Genomic DNA, 17,610 nt, shown 5'->3' with positions numbered 1-17,610 from the left:
TATTACATATATGCTGGATGTAGGAGAGAAGAGTATACATGTTTTCTTAAGGATGAACTGATAGAAAAGAAAACAAAATCCTCCCAATCCCATTTTTTTTTCTCAGAAAAAAGAGGAAGGCACTTAGTCACTGGGTAATGTGAAGCTTCCAGCATATACTGGGTCTCCAATGATCTCAGACTGATTTTAAAAACTCACATTTGGATGACATCCTGCTTACAGCCCCATGAACAAGATATTCATTTATTCAACAATCTCTGTTGAGCATTTACTACATACAAAGCACTGTTCAGGCTCTGGGAATAGAGTAGTGGATAAGAGACTAGCCCCTGACCCATGTTGTTCATCACAGCTGAGGAAATGTCTGCAGGGCGCCTTGCCCAACATGGTAGAATTGGGACTGAATTCTAAATTTTGTGTTCTATCCTGTATTCTATAGTGCCTCACATAATTTTGGAGGACTCTGATCAGATAGCAACAAGATGGTTCTGTCTACCTTTTCTTTACTCTTACCTTGCTGGTGGTTTACTCTTTTCCAACCTACGTGGCTTGGGATGGATGCAGAGAGAGATCCTGTCCATGGGAGTCACTTATACCCTTTTCTGGTACTCGGGCAAATCCTATTTAACTTCTGAATAGCAACCTAGAATCATGTTATCGAAAATGACTTTTGAGGGGGCGCCTGGGTGGCTCAGTCAGTTAAGCGCGTGACTTCAGCTCAGGTCATGATCTTGTGGTTTGTAAGTTTGAGCCCTGCATCGGGCTCTCTACTGTCAGCACAGAGCCTGCTTTGGATCCTCTGCCCCTATCTCTGTCTGCCCCTCCCCTCCCAAAATAAGCATTAAAAATATATATATAAGTAAAATAATTGAAGCAGTATTTTTTCAAACTCTTGTTTTAATTTGGTAGAATGAAACCAGTATTAAAAAAAAAAGGTGCATCACTATTAGTAAGATAAATATACGAACTTCATGAATGTGTTTGTATTGAGTTGCGACATGAAAATTTTTTTCTTCCTGTTGACTGTGGTCAAAAATATTTGAAACATCGGCTTAAAAGGCCATCAGGTAAGATACTGCTGGTGACAACAATAAAAGTAGGTGATTATCCTTAGCAATCATTTGAATGTGTTGTTTACCTAAAAGGATCATAGCAACAAAGTAGAATTTGTGTGATGAAAGTCCTAGTGGAAGTTATTTGGCATCTGAATACATGTCTGAACAGATTTTTTTTTTTTTCATAAAACACACGTTGCAGTTACCGGTTTCCCTGTGTCCGATTCTTTTGCTTATTGCGGTTTCCTGTATTGAGTGGTTTCGTTATTTTTTGAAATATATTTTGCAATTTAATTGCATGGCATATAGAGAAATTTGGGAAAATATCTATTTGGGGCAATGTCATATAATATGATTATGATGAAGTCTACAGGGGGTGCTTGGGTGGCTCGGTTGGTTAAGTGTCCAACTTCGGCCGAGGTCATGATCTAACAGTTCGTGAGTTTGAGCCTCACGTCGGGCTTGTCGGGCTTTGTGCTGACAGCTCAGAGCCTGAGCCTGCTTCGGATTCTGTGTCTCCCTCTCTCTACCCCTCGCCCACCATCCATCTCTCTCTCTCTCTCTCTCTCTCTCCCTCCCTCTCAAAATTAGATAAACATTAAAAAATTTAAAGTCTATTGCTGATTACTTTAATATAAATTGTTAAATATAACATACTAAGTTGTTTTGAAATTATTTTTCTCACTTAATTTGTGAATGTTTGCCAGTGGATTTTGCCTGAAGATATTATTTGTAGTAAAGGTAATGGATATAGTTCCCTAAATTGGGGGATTTCATAAACTATAGGAAGATGTCATTAATTTGGAATTTGATCATTGGATGATTGGACTCATACTTTGGAAAGATAAGAGCTTATTGCTTTAAAGCCACGTAAAGGATTTTATGAGTTTTAAATCTGTAAAAATACAGTTTTGGTAGCACTTAAGAAAGAAGTCCACTTTTTTGTGTTGTAATTTGTTTCAGAGATATGTACGGAAATTCAGTTATTGAATTAGCCAGGACAGAGATTTAAATATCCTATGCTTGTTCTTTGAAAGGCATGGTTTTATTCCCTAGAATAGATTTATAATCTAATTATGGAGACAGAAATGTAAAAGAAAGCTTGCCTTAAAAGAGCATAGAGATGTTTTGTTTTGCTTTTTTTTCCTCCTCGGATAACAAGAGAACAACATCCAAAAGATAAAATTTAGAGGTTCTAGGCAGGAAAGCTGAGTGAGCTGTGGTTGCTGGTCTCAAAGACTTTGCAGTAGAATTGCATTATGGGCACGTTTAATTTACTTGAGTTCAACCAGTCAAGATCAAGAGAAAGAAAGAACGCCTCAGTCCGTGCCGGAGGTTGGACCTAGCATTCCATGCAATAGGTATATGTCATGGGGAATGTGAATCTCGTGTTCCCTTTGTTGGTCTTAGTTCCACTCAGCTCCCATCAGACACACAAATGTTTTTAGTTCAACCCAGTCTCCACTCCACTTTCAACAATCTGACCTCCTACCTCACTTGAAAAAAAAAAAAATGGAGACTATAAATTGGGAACGGCTTCCTTCCCATTTGTCCTTCCCCATTCCTGCCATTTATCCTTCTCTTGCCTTGGAAGTATCTTACTTAGTCAAGACCTGTCTTCACACCTGTCGGACTTTGCTCTCTCACTTATATGCCCTTCCTTAGAGGCCGATAGAGCACAGAGGATAAAAATCCTGGCTTTGGGGCCAGAGTCTGCCACATTAGAATGTGGTTTTGTACTTCTTAAATGTGTAGCCATGGGCATGTTGCTGAACTTCTCTATGCTTTAGTTTTCCCATTTGGAAAATGGGACTAGTAATAGGACTGCTGTGACATAAGGCAGGTTAAGGGCTTGGAACAGTATCTGGCGCAGGCTTTCAGTGAATGTTAGCTTCTACCATTCCCACTACTGCCACCATTAACCTACCAATCTCTGTCTCTACTCATTTTTATTCCTTAGCCGGTATGTTTGCTGACCCCTTTCCTACTCTGGAAGAGAATAAAGCCAAACCTTCTCTTTACCCTGGGCCCCTTCTAACCACTACCTTCTCTCGCTCCTCCTCCCACCCAGGTGTTCTAAAGAATATTTAAGGTTAGGGGTGCCTGGGTGGCTCAGTCTGTTAAGCGTCAAACTCTTGGTCTTGGCTCAGGTCATGATCTCACGGTTCGTGAGTTCAAGCCCCACACCTGGCTCTGTGCTGGCAGCTCAGAGCCTGCTTGGGATTCTTCCTCCTTCCCTCCTCCTCTCTCTGCCCCTCCCCACTTGTGCGTGTGCTCTCTCTCAAACTTAAAATATTTAAGGTTAGTTGTCTCTACTTCTTTACCTCCTACTAGCTTTTCTTTTTGCAAATGGTTTTTAATGAGATATTGACTAGATACACAAATTATAAAGTATTTTCTATTTTTTTTTAAAGATTTTGTTCTTAAGTAATCTTTAAACCCAATGTGGGGCTCAAACTCAAAACCCCTGAGATGAAGAGTCCCATGCTCAACTGACTGAGCCACCCAGGTGCCCCTGAACATTCTTGTACATACATCCTGGCATACATATACATACATTTTCTAGGATTTATAATAAATAATGGTATTTCTGGGATATTTAGTACATACCCCTTTGTATTCATTGAATGTTATAAATTGTTCAAAGTGGTTATGCTATTTGATACTTCCATCAGAAGTATATGTGTTCTTGTCAGACTTTTAAATTTTGCAGTGTGAAATGGTATCTGATATTTCCTTCCTTCCTTGTAAGCTCTTCTTTTTTTTTTTTTTTTTTTAATGTTTTTTAATTTTTGAGAGAGACAGAGCGTGAGCAGGGGAGGGCAGAGAGAGAGAAAGACACAGAATCAGAAGCAGGCTCCAGATACCGAGCGTGTCTGCACAGAGCCGGATGTGGGGCTCGAACCCACAAACCGCGAGACCATGACCTGAGCCGAAGTCGGACGCTTAACCAACTGAGCCACCCAGGTGCCCCATAAGCTCTACTTCTAACTAGGGCTCTAACTCATGACCCTGAAGTCAAGAAGCGAAAGGTTTACCAACTAAGCCAGTCAGGTGCTCCTGGTTTCTGATATTTTTGAATTATGTTACCTGATTACTAAGGAAGTCAACAATCTTTTCATTTCTTTCTTGCCCATTTCAGTTTATTCTTCAGTTAAGTGCCTATTTATATGTTTTGCCCAGTCTTATTTTGGATGGTTTGTCTTTCTTTTATTTTTAGTAGTTCTTTATAATTCTGGGATAAGAAGCCTCATCCACATTTGTGGGTGGTCTTTTTATTTTAGGTCTTCTTCCCCTCCTCCAACTGCTTTGAAATTTTTTCTTTGTCATTGGTTTCCAGCAATATGATGATGTGCCTTGATGTGGTTTTCTTTTCTTAAAAGAACTTACTAAGATATAATTCATATGCAGCACAATTTAGTCATTTAATGTATGCAGTTCTATGGCTTTTGGTACATTCATAGAGTTGTACGACTATCACCATAATCAATTCTAGAACATTTTCATTATCTTAACAAAGAAACCTCATCGCCCCCAATCCTTCCGTCTCCCCAGCCCTAAGCAACTGTTAATCTGCTTTCTGTCTCTCTATTTGCTTATCCTGGGCATTTCATATAAATGGAATCATACAATATGTGGTCCTTTGTTACTGATTTTTTTTTTTCCATGTAACAATGCTTTCAAAGGTCATCCATGTTGTAGCATGTAGCATTTCTTTTTACTGCTGAATAAATCTTTGTATGGATATGCCATATTTTATTCATTTGTCAAAAAGACTATTCTTTCCTCCTTGAATAGTCTTGGCACTCATAAAAAAAAAAAAATCACCTGCCCATAGGTGTATGTGTTTGTTTTGGGACTTTCTATTCTATTTCATTGGTCTATATCTACTCTTACATGAGTACAACATTGTCTTGATTCCTGTAGCTTGATAGTAAGTTTTGAATTTGGGAAGTTACGGTAAGCCCTCCAACTTTGGTCTTGTTTTTCAAAATTGTTTTGGTTATTATGATTCCCTTAATTTCCATATGTATTCAGGAGCAGCCTCTCAATTTCTGCAGAGAAGTTAGCTAGAATTCTTACAGAGCCTATGTTACACTTGTAGGTCAGTTTCAAGTGTGGCATTCTTTATTTCTAATAGCGTGTCTTCATTTCCTTCGGAGTCCTCACTGGTCACATCTTTAATGTCCCTATTTCAACTACAGTTGAAGACTTTCTATCCTGTTTCTCAGAATTCTTCCAGCTTCCACCTACTGCGTAATTCCAATAGGAATCCATATTTTTATTTGTTATAACTGCATATCACTTCCAGGCACCAAAGTCTGTATTAGTTTTCTATTGCTGCCATAACAAATCAACATAAACTTAATGGCTTAAAACCCCTATTTTGTTACTTCACAGTTGTGTAAATCACAGGTCTGAGCTGACCCATCAGTATCTCCTTAGCATTATCTCTCACTATCTATCAGTTCTTTATGTATTCTAAGCTCTGTTGATAACAGGCAGCTGATAGTTTCCCGAAGATACCAGGCCATTTATGTATCCATGCACTTCTTATGGTCTTCCCTTTACCTAGTGTACTGGTTCAAGCTGTTATAACAAATTGCCATAGACTGGATGGCTTAAACATTTATTTGTCACAGTTTTAGAGGCTGGAAGTCCAAGATTAGGGTGCCAGCAGGATTGAGATTTTGATGAGAACCCTCTTCCTGGTTATGTCCTCACATGGCCTTTCCTTAATATTGCATCCAGAGAGCAAGTGAGCTCTGGTGTCTTCATCTCCATATAATTTTTGAGAATCCCATCACTAGGGCTCTACCTTCATGACGTCCTCTAAACCTGATTATCTCCTAAAGGCCCCACCTATAAAAACCATAACATTTGGGGGTGAGACCTTCACCATTTCAGGAGAACACAAACATTCAGTCTATAGCATTATGTTCCTCACTCCCCCAACTTTATGTCCTTCTCTCATGCAAAATACATCCATTGCATCCCAACTGCTCCAAAAGTCATAACTCATTCCAGCATCAATTCCAAAGTCCAAAGTTCTCTCAGTATCATCTAAGTCAGCTATGGGTTAGACTTGTATGATTCAGCCTGAGGCTGAATTTCAAACAAGCTGTAAACCTGTGAAACCAACAAGTTATGTGGTTCCTACCTATGCTGGTGGGATGGGCATAAGATACACATCCCCATTCCAAAAGGGAGAAATTAGGAGAAAAGGAAGGGATGGTGAGTCTCAAGTCTATAACCTAGGAAGGCATACTCCATTAGACCTTAAGATTTGAGAATAATCTCCTTGGGCTGGACAGACTACCGTTTGGACCCCCTAGGGCAATGGATCTGACTCTGTTGCTCTGCCAGGGGTGGGCTTTGTTCCCTCGTCTCTGGGTAGCCCCAATCACACAACTTTGCTGGACAGTGGTCCCACCCTTTGAAACCAAGGTAGGGGTAGCCTTGCCCCCTGGGCCCATGTACTCAAGGTCTGTGGTGAGAGTGGGTAGCCCCTATTATCTCTGAATCCCCCCTCAGTGTGTTTCTTCCTTTGTCTTAAAGAATAGTGTGTGGGGCGCTTGGGTGGCTCAGTCAGTTGGGTGTCCGACTTCGGCTTAGGTCATGATCTCACTGTCCTTGAGTTCGAGCCCCGTGTTGGGCTCTGTGCTGACAGCTCAGAGCCTGGAGCCTGCTTCAGATTCTGTGTCTCCCTCTCTCTCTGCCCCTCCCCAACTCACGCTCTGTTTCTCTCAAAAGTAAATGTTAAAAAAAATAAATAAGCGCATGTTTGAAACCAAATAATTCTAAGGTCCTGTAGGATCTGAGAAGTCTGATAGCCTTCCTTTATTTTGTCCCACCTCTATTCAAACTGGCAGTGTTCCTTTTGGAGTGGTTGATTAGGTCCATGGTTCACGCCTATACTAATCTTATCAAATGGTCAGACACTATTCTCTTCCAAACATGCTTTCTCATTTTTGACATTTTGGATAAGATGAGAATTTTCTAAATATTTAAGTTCTGTTTCCTTCCTTTTTGTTTAACAATTCTTTCTTCCATACATTGCTCTCTTTTTGTATTTTACTACAAGCTGTCAGGAGGAACCAAGTCACTCCTTCAAAACTTTGCTTAGAAATCCCTTTGTCTAAATATCCAACTTCATTGCTTGCAAGTTCTTCCTTCCATGAAACACTAGAATCCAGGCAAGTTCTTTGCCACTTTTTAACAAGGATTGCCTTTCTCCATGGTCTAATGACTTGTTCCTCATCTGTGCTCATCCTCGTCAGAATGACCTTTACCATCCATATTTCTACCAACGTTTTGTACGTTCTCAAAGATATGTTCTCAAAGAAGCTGGAAGCTTTCTCTATGGCTCTCCTCTCATTCTTTGCTCTCGCCAGAATCTCCTTTAAAAGTCTACGAGCTATCTCGGCTTTTCCTAGCATGTGCCTCAGATCTCTTCCAGCTTCTTCCCAGTTCCAAAGTCTCATCCGTATTTTTAGGTATTTGCTATAGCACTTACTCATTTTTCAGTACCTTAGTTCAGGATGCCATAATAAATTACCATTGACTGGGTGGCTTAAACAACAAATATTTCTCACAGTCCTGGAGGCTGGAAGTCCAAGATCTGGGCATCAGCATGATTGAATTTTAGTAAGGGCCCTTTTCCTGGTTACACGCTGATATAACCTTTCCTTGGTTTGTGCATGCAAAGAGATTGAGAGAGCTCTGGTCTTATCCACTTATAAGGACACTAATCCGATCTTTGGGGCTCTACCCTCATGACCTTATCTAAACTGGAGTCCCTTCCAAAGGCCCCATCTCCAAATACTGTCCCACTGGGGATTAGGGCTTCAACATAGAAATTTGCGGGGAACACACACTCAGTCCGTTGCACCTAGCATGCTCCTCCCACTCAATGTCTTTGTCCTCTAAATGTATAGAATGATCTCTTCTAGAAAATTGGACTCTGCTGCTGAGTTGAGCAAAGTGCCCCAGTTGTATGTGTCCATAATAACCCGTGTCCATAATAACCTGTAGTTCTTCAGGTTCACTTACCAGGCTGTATCAGAATTACCTTTCGCATGTCGGTCACCTTGATAGTCTGCACCTCTCAACTACACACAGGCCTTAGTAATTGCCTGGTACGTAGTGGCAACTAAAGAATGTTTGGACTGAACTAGGTAGAGGAAATTATGATTACATTTAACCACATAAGTTAAAACTTCTGTCAAACAAATACAGATTAAAAGGCAGATAAAAAACTGGTTTAAAAAAAGTTGCAATGAGTGACAGGGAGAAGGTTGATAAACTGTGTAATATATTTTATTTTTTAATTTTTTTTAACATTTATTCATTTTTGAGAGACAGAGCATGAGTGGGGAAGGAGCAGAGAGAGAGGGAGACACAGAATCCGAAGCAGGCTTCAGGCTCTGAGCTGTCAGCACAGAGCCTGACATGGGGCTTGAACTCACGAACTGCGAGATCATGAGCTAAGCCGAAGTCAGATGCTCGACCGACTGAGCCACCCAGGCCCCCCCCAACCCTGTGTAATATATTTTAGAAAAAAACATTGTCCCCAGTATGTAAAGGGGGAAAGGTGATGACTGTAAGTCACAAAAGAGGAACTATAAAGAACTAACCAAAGGTGGAAAATGCTCAAAGTCCCTAGTAATCAAAATATGCAAATCAAAATGATGTCATTTTTTCCTAATCACTTTATCCAATATAAAGATCTTGGGGTGTCTGGCTGGCTCGGTCAGTGGAGCATGTGACTCTTGATCTTGGGGTTGTTTGAGTCCCATGTTGGGTATAGAAATTAAAAAAAAAAAAAATCTTGTGTGGCCTATAATGCCTATGAAAGATACATGTGGCTACCAGAAATAGAGTTTAAGCCCTTTGGGAAAGCAGTTCCACAGTCTAGAGTCTTATAATATGTAGACTCTTTGGCTGGAAAATTCTTCCTATAGATATCCATCCTAAAGAAACATTTTGAAATTTATTTTTTAAAATGGACTTTTATTTTTCTAATAGGTATATATTTAAATGTTTTTCAATTCAAAAGGCATTCAAGAGTGGAACGTGAAGCAGTTTGCTTGCTACTGTGAACCCCAGACCCGAGGATTTATGAAAAGAGTAATATTATTGTTCATTATCCATCCAAATGCCTGTGTGTATGTGGTGGGAAGGGGTATTCTCCTCTGTCCACACTCCATTCGTACACAAGTGATAGCATGCTGTCTAAACCAGTCAGTATTTCCCAGTTTTACTTACAAATACTTGGAGATTATTACATGTCACGACATGAAGAGCTTCCTCTTGGTGAAGGGTGACAGTCCCTTTCTCTAAACCCTTGACAGTGCAGTATGTGTTAAAAATTGTGGAATCTTTGCCAATGTGATAAGTGGAAAATCTCAGCATAGTTTTAATTGGTATTTCTCAAGATGAAAAGGAGTGTCTTTTAGTAGATTTAAGAGCTGCCTGCATACTCTTCACTAAGTGAACTATGTTCCTATCCTTGCTCATTTTCCTGTTCTGTTGTTCTTTTCCTTACTGATCTGTAGAAGTGGTCTCTAAATATATTAAAGAAAGTAGCCCTTTATCACGAGTCACAGTCCCCCACCTACCAGTTTGTTTTTTAATGGTGCTCATGGTGTGAGCTCATGCCAAAAATTTGATTTTGTTAGATCGCTTGTCAATTTTTTTCACGGCTTTTGGAGTTTGTGTCGAAAGTAGGAAGGCATTCCTTACCTCAGGAAATAATTTTAAGTATGCTGAATGCTTTATATGTAAAGATGTTTACTACATTCTTTGTAATTTTTTTTTAAAAACTGATAATAGAGGCGCCTGGATGGCTCCGTCAGTGGAGCATCTGAGTCTTGATTTTGGCTCAGGTCATGACCCCAGGGTTGTGGGATGGAGCCCTGTGCTCTGTGCTGGGTGTGGAACCTGCTTAAGATTCTCTCTCTCAGGGGCGCCGGGGTGGCTCAGTTGGTTAAGTGTTCGACTTTGACTCAGGTCATGATCTTGCAGTTCATGAGTTCGAGCCCACATCAGGCTCTGTGCTGACAGCTCAGAGCCTGGAGCCTGCTTCGGATTCTGTATCTCTCTCTCTCTCTCTCTCTCTCTCTGCCCCTCTCTGGCATGCTCTCTGTCTCAATAAATAAATAAAAAACAATTTAAAAAATTAATAAAGATTCTCTCTCTCTCTTCCCCTCTGCCCCTCTCACTTTCTATTTCTCTAAAATAATAAAAAACTGATAATAACCTAGAAATACAATAATTGAAAAATGGTTGCTTTAATTGTGATATTGCTCTACAGTAAATTAGGATGTAACTTGTCTAATATTTACAGATAGTTCCTCAGATGCCTAAAAATGGATGTCATGGGATGATGTTTGTGTTCAAATTGAGGCCAGAATCAAGACTGTATATATTCCAGATCATCTCAATGATATAAGGAATGGAAAGGAATAAATGGAGGCATATTAATAATTGTCACTGGATGGTGAGATGATGATGATTTAAAATGTCTTCCGGTTCTTCCGAGACTTCTAAAACAAGCCTGTCTTTTTGTAATAAGGAAAATACAACATAGATACTATAGTTGCACACGCACCATATACTATGTGCTTTGTGGGGTTCATTTGCTTTGGCTCAATCGACATTCTTCACACCCTCCGCAGCCCAGAAGTGGAGCAAAGAAAGCCATGGTTGTTTGTGCAGAATAGAGCTAGTTTATCCAGATTTTCTTCTTTTCTTCCATTGTCAGATATCAGGATCTTAGGGAATGTTCTCTTTTATGTATTTCACCATTGAGAGAGTGCAGCTCAGATTACAACGGCGCCCTAAAATTAGCACATAATAGTGATTTTTTTTATTTCTCTTTTAAATTCCTCCTCCTAAGACTGGCATGAATTTCTTTTTAAATTAAGCCCTTAATTGTACTTTTTTGGTTTCTACATCCTCATAACCGTGGGTAGAGGCCTTTTTTCTTAAGCTCTGCTGATTTATAACTTAGAAACAATAAAATATAACCAATCTCACTATACAGCTTGAGTTTTGATAAACCTGTGTTTGGTAAAGTGTTTACCTTTGGAGCTGTCACCACAATTAAGATAAAGCATTTGCATTAGGAGATGACTGAGATTTGACTTTAAAAAATATAATTTTAAAGATCGAATGTGTTTTATTCTAATATATTCTGGAGCACTTATGAGAGAAACAGTTAATTTTAGAGTATTAAAAAGAAGCAAAGATGTTTCAAAAGTTAATGGCTTATGCAGTAACTGTATATAGTTAAATAATTAACTTCACAAAGAAACTCTGCTTTGGTTATAGCATAAAGTTGTAATAAGCAAACTTGATAAAGAGCCATATGCTCCCTTAAATTCTTTGAGCGGCTGAGACTTCAAAGGAACAATTCTATGCATTTTTGGAGTTTTGATTCCTTTTTTTTGTAAAGAAAAAATTTTTTTAAGTTTTATTTATTTATTTTTAGAGAGACAGAGACAGTGCAAGCAGGGGAGTAGCAGAGAGAGAGGGAAGAATCCCAAGCAGGCTCCGCACCACCAGTGCAGAGCCAGATGCAGGGCTCAAACCCACGAACCGTGAGATCACAACCTGAGCTGAAACCAACAGTCAGATGCTCAACTGACTGAGCCACCCAAGTGTCCCTGAAGTTTTGATTTCTTTCTATTTCCTTCACCTCCCCCCCCCAACCCTGTAAAACTCTGTAAAGGCATTTTTTTTTCTCACAAGATGAATGATAACTGAGGCAATTGAGAGCATCCAAATCCTTCCTTTAGGATATTATATGTGAGTGTACCTATATTAGCAAGACTGGAGACATTAAGATAATTAGAATGGAAATATAATAGTTTAGCAAACGTGATTAAGATTTCCCCAACAGAGCAGAGTGTTTCCCAGTGAAGAGACTGTCTCAAAGATCTAACCTCATTTCAAAAAAGGAACACTTAAACACACTTTCACCATGGCCCAGTCTCAGATTCTGAGTGTGCTGGTACCTTTACCAGGTTCTTTTCAGTGTGGTTCAGTGGATACTGGGGTTCAGTGGGAATGGGGATCAGCACTGCCATTCTGGCTGTTTTCATTTTTATTCCCTCATATTTCAGTGTTCTATGCCCCCTCCTTTCTGCCCATCCACTCCTTCTCCCCTGTTCCTTCCTACTATTCTTTTGTTCTGTTTTCTTCCTTAGCCTCTTTTCTGGGTATTGTGAAAGCAACAAAAAAGAGGCTCTTACTTCCAATTTCACTTTTTATTCTGAATACTTACATTTAACTTCTTAATCACTTTTTGCTTCAGACAAAATGTCAATGCTAGATTGTATTAATATGCTTAATTTGCATTTGAGAAACGTAAGGTGAATTGGTCCAACCTGGAAATCTTCAGTTGAAAAGTTACTTTTTCAGTCTTTAGATAGGCAATTTTCCATCCGGGGCGCCTGGGTGGCTCAGTTGGTTGGGCTTCCGACTTCGGCTCAGGTTGTGATCTCACGGTTTGTGTTGACAGCTCAGAACTTGGAGCCTGCTTCTGATCCTGTCTTTCTCTCTCCCCCCCCCTCTCTCTCCCCCCCCCCCTCTCCCCCCTCTCTCTGTCTCCCCCCTCTCTCTGTCTCCCCCCTCTCTCTGTCTCCCCCCTCTCTCTGTCTCCCCCCTCTCTCTGTCTCCCCCCCTCTGTCTCCCCCCCTCTGTCTCCCCCCCCTCTGTCTCCCCCCCTCTGTCTCCCCCCCCCGTCTCCCCCCCCTCTGTCTCCCCCCCTCTGTCTCCCCCACTGTGTCTCCCCCCACTGTGTCTCCCCCCACTCTCTGTCTCCCCCCCCCCCTTCTCTCTCAAAAATATTTAAAAAGAAGAAGAAGAAACAAAGATCTGAGTGTTGGGTGTGCTGATGACTACGGGATGTTATTGCATCTAGGTCTTCTCAGTAGACAGAACTAGGAAATGTTAACCTGTGTGTTACATGTACCTATGACTCTTTCTATATCCTTCTGTGTCTTTATTAAAGTAAACGTGAGCTCAGAATGTGATCTCCAGCTCTAATCCAGTACTATATGGCTTACTGTAGTCTTCCCCTCTCTTATCTGTGATCTCCCTCTCCAACAGTGAGAAAAGCCCGGCTTCCATTATCACCATCTGTTTACTAATTTTTCATTCCCACTATGCATGTGCGGTGGTTTCAGAACTGTTAACTTGTACCCCCACGGGAAACAACTTCGCCAACTGGAGTTCAGTGCTTATGTATGGTTTCTTTCACCTTTAGTCATTTCCAAAGTTACTTAGGTCAACACCTTTTTCCCTCCAGCTCCCTTTAGTGAGTTTGTACCTTAGTAATTACAGTTAGATACTTTTGTCACAGCCTGCATTCATGACCTCCTGGATGATTTGTTGTTGTTGTTAAGTTTGCATATATTAAGGTTTACTTTTCGTAAATTAAGGGTTAATTCTATAGGTTTTGCCAAATGCATAGTGTTGTGTATCCCCTACTACGTTACTACACAGAATTGCTTCACGGTCCTTAAAACAAAAACAAATACAAAAAGTTCTGTGCTTCATCATGAGTAGTTGGTATTCTTCTCTCCCAAACTTCTGATGAGTTCAATCTGTTTTTCATCTCTACAGTATACCCTTTTCCAAAATGTTATGTGAATGGGGGGAGGGGGACTTTGGTGGCTCTGTCAGTTGAGCTTCTAACTTCGGCTCAGGTCATGATCTCAAGGTCCGTGAGTTCAAGTCCTGCATTGGGCTCTGTGCTGACAGCTCAGAGCCTGGAGCCTGTTTCAGATTCTGTAACTCCCTCTCTCTCTGCCTTTCCCTTGCTCGCACTCCTTCTCCCTCTCAAAAATAAACAAACATTAAAAAAATTTTTTTTAATTACAAAATGTTATGTGGAAGATAACATGTGGAAGCATATAGTATGTAGTCTTTTGAAACTGCTAAGTCTACTTAGCAATATGCATTTAAGATTCTTCTATGTTGCATGAATTAGCTCGTTCCTTTTGATTGCTGAAGAATGTTTTATTGTATGGGTGTATCATAGTTTGTTTACCGATTCATTTGAGGCACATCTTAGTTGCTCCCAGATTTTGGTGATTATGAATAAAGCTGCTAGACACATTTATGTGCCGACTTTTGTGTAGACCTACATTTTCTAATCACTTGAGTAAATACCAGGGAGAGCAGTGGCTGCATGGGATGGGATGTTTATGTTCAGCTCTGTAATAATCTGCCAAAGTGAGTTCATATGTCCACAAACAATGATGGATTACTGCTCTACATGCTTGCTAGTATTTGGTATTGTCAGATTTGGGGGTTTTGGCCATTCTTATGCATGTGTAGTGGTACCTTGTTTTAATTTGCATTTCCCTAATAACAAATGGTGTTGAGCATCTTTTCATATGCGTTTATACCATCTATATATCTCCTTTGGCGAGTGGCCTGTTTGGGTCTTTTGCCCATTTTTTAATTGGCGTTGTTTTAAGTACTTTTTGTACGTCTGTGTATTTAAGACTTTATTAGATTTGTGGTTTGCAAATATTTTCTCCCAGTCTGTGGTTTGTTGTTGGCATATGAATTTTGAAAGTTCTTCGGGTGATTCTGACCCTCTGGTTTTAAAGACCCAGATCTGATTGAGATAAGAGCATTGGGTCACTTCTTCTGCAGCTATCTTCTCTCTCTTTCCATTTCTTACTAGTCAGCCTCTCTGGGTCTTGATTGCCTCGTCTGTAAAATGAGGAATATTAAGTTACCTTCCAGAGAGCTGGTATCTTTCAATTTTCAGTTCTATGATTCCATGACCACCTGACCTTTTGAAACCCTCTTGGAATGCTACCAATATACAGTTAGATCTCCTTACCTTTCTAATTGCTTTCACAAAGGAAAAGAACTGCATGATCCAGACATTGAGAGTCTTTAATTTCTTTGTGGAATTTTATTACTCCCACCGCCTAAAAGCTCAACTGTTATGATGGCATGCCTGAGTGAAATAAATCTGTCAGTGACTTTAAAATGACAATAGGACGAAAATCTACTGGATCTGATCTCAGAGGTACCGCTCACAAAAGTGCCCACCATGTTTACCATGTATTACAAATTTTGTACATTTGTAGGCAGGCGAGGAAACCATGGCAATTTAGAATTTCTCTATATCCTTCCTCTGTATAATTATTCCATCATGAAAGAGCAAACCCCATTTTCTATAAAAGTTTATTTTTCCTGCAAAAATGGTCCCTGAAGGACAGAACAGGAAAGTAACTCCAAGATATTAGAAAGACTCACAAAGAGTAGAGGTACAATATCTTGAAGATTATCTCCATTTGGAGTAATCTTAGGAAAGATATTAATGAACCTTAGAACAGTAACACAGAAAGTACAATAATAACTGCTAAAATTTCCTAACCAAAGAGAACTTGCAGAGGCTCTTAACCCCATCCCATGGTGTTATTAAATATGAAACATGAAGTCCTTTTTCCTTCACTTTTAGTATCTTGTATTATGGACTCAGATCTTCTAGAATGTTCTATTACCCATCTCGTTTCTGTTCTGGTCGTGTGCCATTATGCCCATGTTGTCTTCTCTTAATGATTTTATGGGAGTAGCACAGCACAGGCTATGGAATTAGTTTTGAACTTCATTACTTACTAGCTGAGAAATTTTTTGACAAGTTCTTTACCCTCCCTAACTTTTGTTTCCTCATGTGTACCATGGAGGTAATAATAGTACCTGCTTAGATTGCTGTGTCAAAGAAGCTAATGAAACATAAAGGTGCTTAGTGTGGTGCTTGGCATATATTTGTTGCTGCTGCTACTACTGCTGGCTTAGAGGAGGTCACCTAGGTGTTAATGTTTCAATTGAGAAGATTAGAAGGCCAAGGACATTTTAGGAGCCCAAGAAAGAGAATGTTGTTGAAATTTCCTGGCAAAGTCGTCCTTGTAGAGACTACTACCCTTCCCAGAAGGCTCAGAAAGAATAGTCAGAGTAGTAAGAAAGAGTCCCAGAGAGAAGGGCAGGGTGCCAATGACGGAGAGAGGGTCCTTCCGAGCAGGAAGGAGTGGGGAATAACACCAGATAATGTAGAGAGATCCCAGGTGAAAGACTTTCTATTGGCTTTCTGATTACAGAAGTACATCGGTAGAGTAGTGAGGGAGACAGAGGAGAGCTGACAACTGGGGACCTAAGTCTGACCTGGGAATGATGTTGAGGTAGAGCGCCCAAGCAGACGTTGCTCTCAAGAAGCTTTGTGGTGGGGGGAGGGGTGGAGTGGAAGCAGAACTATAAAGTGTAGCTAGAGAAGATCTAAGGCTTGAGTTTAATTTTTTTCAAGCTAGGAGAAACTTTAATATGTTTGTTTACAGAGGAGAAAGCCAGTAGAGAGTTAAAGATGGACCTTGGAGGAGATACAGGGGTGTTGAATGACACAAGTTTTTTGAAGAGTTGGGAAGGCATGAGAATTCACATGGAGGAATTAGCTCTGGGCAAAACAAGGGACAGGATGGATGAGAAAGACAAGCTCATAGGTGGTGGGACAGGGAAGAAATTGGGAGTTTGTTCTTGCTGATCTTGGCTTTCCAGGAAGTAGGAAGATGGTGAGGGTGTTTGAGATGGTTTCAGGAGAGGGATAAAGGTTTTGAAAAGCTCCCCAGCAAATGAGTGGCAAGCTGAATAAGCAATATTGGGCATAGCTCAGTCTTCAATCACGTTTTCATTTGTAGGAGTTTTTCTAGCAGTTCTCAACAGCCTGACTATGGGAGCATCGTAGGTAGTTGGATATGAGCTGGAGTTTTTTATAAACTTTTTGTGGTTTTGAAGCTTTCAAAAACAAAAAGTTGAAAGAATGAACTCCCCTGTATCCTAAATGCAGATTCACCAATTATTAATATTTACACATTTGCCTTATCATTTTCATATATGTGATATTTATGTTGTTGAACCATTGAATGTAAGTTAGACTTTGAGTGTTGAACCATAAACATTCCAGCATTTATCTCATAGGAACCATGACCACCTTCTACATAATGACCGTACAACTATTACTCAAGAAATTTAACCTCAGGACAATAGTATTGAATGTATAGTCCATATTCAGGTTTCTTCAATTGTTTAAATATATATTTTTAAGATTTTTAAGTAATATCTATATCCAGTGTGGGGCTCAAACTCACAACCCCAAGATTAAGAGTCGTGTGATTCACCAAATGAAGCAGCCAGCCAAAAATTTGTAGCTTAAAAGAATACTCCAGGACTCACCAGGCATTGCATTCAGTGGAATTTTGAATCTCATTCAATATGGAAGATTTTTTTAGCTTTGTCATTCATAACATTGATGTTTTTGGAACATACAGTCTAGTCTTTTTTTGAATGTCCCTCAGTTTTGATTTGTTTGTTTCCTTTTTGTAAACTTAGGTTCTGTTTCTAGCAGGAATACTACGTATGTGATGTGTCCTTATCCATGCATTGCATCAAGGAGCATATGTCCATCTACCCCATCGTTGATGATATGAACTTTCATCACTTGGTTAAGGCGGTATTTGCTAGGTTTCTTTGC

Source organism: Felis catus, chromosome B2 (genome assembly GCF_018350175.1).
Source record: "Felis catus isolate Fca126 chromosome B2, F.catus_Fca126_mat1.0, whole genome shotgun sequence".
Classification (NCBI taxonomy): domain Eukaryota; kingdom Metazoa; phylum Chordata; class Mammalia; order Carnivora; family Felidae; genus Felis; species Felis catus.
This window is presented reverse-complemented; position numbering follows the sequence as displayed.